Here is a 2,460-nt window from a genome sequence, read left to right as displayed (position 1 = left end):
TCAACCCGAGTGTAAACACTATGGTAAACGACATCCTGACAGTTGTAGATTGCATGATCGGGCCTGTTTTAAATGCAGATCTACAGATCATTATATTCGAGATTGCCCAATGTTAGCTGAAGAAAATCCAATGCAGAATACAAGATCGGGTAACACTGCAGCTCGAGGTAGACCACCTAGAAATGCTGGTAATATGAGTGGCAGTCAGATAGGGACTAAAAATATGGCAGTCAGATCTGAGGCTCGTGCACCTGCCAGAGCTTATGCTATTCGCCCGGGAGAGGAGGCTTCATCCCCTGATGTTATTACTGGTATATTCACTCTTTATGATACTAATGTAATTGCATTGATTGATCCTGGTTCTACTCATTCTTATGTGTGTGAGACATTAGTATTCAGCAAGACTTTACCTATTGAGTCTACTGAGTTTGTGATCAGAGTGTCAAACCCCTTGGTGTGTTATGGTTGATAAAGTGAGTAAGAATTGTCATTTGATGGTTCGAGATCTGTACTTTCCAGCTAATTTGATGAGTTTGATATAATTCTGGGTATGGATTGGCTAACTTTACATGATACTGTTGTGAATTGCAAAAGAAAGACTATTGATCTACGGAGCCAGAATGATGAAGTTATCTGGATTGAATCTAGCGATTTGTATAGTTTACCAGCAGTGATATATTCAGTGCTAGCTCAGAAATATGTGAGAAAAGGGTGTGAAGCCTATTCTACTTATGTGCTCGACAGTAAGGTGGCTGAAAGAAACATTGAATCAGTACCTGTTGTATGTGAGTATTCGGATGTGTTTGTAGAAGAATTACTAGGTTTGTCGCCTATTCGGGAACTAGAATTTGGTATTGAGTTAATACCTGGGACGACTCCGATATCCATACGTCCATACAGAATGGCACCTACAGAAATAAAAGAATTGAAAGCTCAGTTGCAAGAATTGATGATAGAGGTTTCGCCGATCCGAAGTTTCTCTCCGTGGGGTGCACCTGTGTTGTTTGTGAAAAAGAAAGATGGAACTATGAGAATGTGCATTGATTACAGACAGCTTAATAATGTGACTATAAAGAATAAGTATCTGTTGCATGGATTGATGATCTGTTTGATCAACTGAAAGGGGCCACAGTATTTTCAAAGATAGATTTAAGATCAGGTTACTATCAGTTACGAGTTAATGATTCAGATGTGCCAAGGACTGCTTTCAGAATGAGGTACGAACATTATGAGTTTTTGGTTATGCCTTTCGGACTCACTAGTGCACCAGCTGTTTTCATGGATTTGATGAATCGGATCTTCAAACCCTATCTGGACCGGTTTGTGTTTGTGTTTATAGATGACATTCTAATCTACTCTCGTAGTGAAGGTGAACATGTCGAACATTTGAGACTTCTATTGCTGACGTTGCAAGATAAGCAGTTGTATGCGAAATTCAGTAAATGTGAGTTCTGGTTAAGTGAAGTTAGTTTTCTGCGTCGCGTTGTATCATCATCAGGTATTCGGGTTGATCCGAGCAAAATATCAACTATACTAGATTGGAAACCTCCGCAGAATGTTTCTAATGTTCGAAGCTTTCTGGGACATGCTGGTTATTACAGACGCTTCATGAAAGGTTTCTCTATGATTGCAGCTTCAATGACAAAGCTACTGCGGAAAGATGTTAAGTTTGAGTGGTTAGAGAAGTGTCAGAAAAGTTTTGATCAATTGAAAGCCCTTTTGACCAAAGCTCCAACGCTAGTTCAGCCGGAATCGGGTAAAGAATTTGTTATTTACAGTGATGCATCTTTGAATGGTTTGGGTTGTGTTTTGATGCAGGAAGGAAAAGTGATAGCTTATGCCTTGAGATAGTTGAAGCCATATGAAAAGAATTATCCGACACGACCTAGAATTGGCAGCCATTGTGTTCGCATTGAAGATTTGGCGTCACTATCTGTTCAGCGAGAAATGTCATGTTTACTCTAATCATAAAATCCTGAAATACTTGATGACTCAGAAAGATCTGAATTTGAGACAACGTCGATGGTTAGAACTATTAAAAGACTACGAGCTTGTGATTGACTATCACCCAGGAATGGCTAACGTTGTTGCTGATGCTTTAAGCCAAAAATCACTATTTGCTTTGCGTGCAATGAATACGCATATGGCTATGTCAGATGATGGTTCGATAGTAGCTGAATTGAAAGGTAGACCGTTATTTGTTCAACAAATATGTGATTCCTAGAAGGTTGATAATGAATTGATCGCAAAATGAGTTCAGTGTGATACGGATGTTGATTCAGAGTTTAGGGTTGATACTGATGACTGTTTGAGATTCAGGGACTGGATATGTATTCCAAGGAATACAGAGTTGATCTAGATGACTTTGAATGAAGCACATAGTAGTCGGTTATCTATCCACCCGAGTAGTACAAAGATGTATAATGATTTGAAACAGCTTTATTGGTGGCATGGTATGAA

The sequence above is a fragment of the Gossypium arboreum genome, chromosome 3, assembly GCF_025698485.1.
Source record: "Gossypium arboreum isolate Shixiya-1 chromosome 3, ASM2569848v2, whole genome shotgun sequence".
NCBI classification, from domain to species: domain Eukaryota; kingdom Viridiplantae; phylum Streptophyta; class Magnoliopsida; order Malvales; family Malvaceae; genus Gossypium; species Gossypium arboreum.
Note: the sequence above shows the minus strand (reverse complement) of the source record.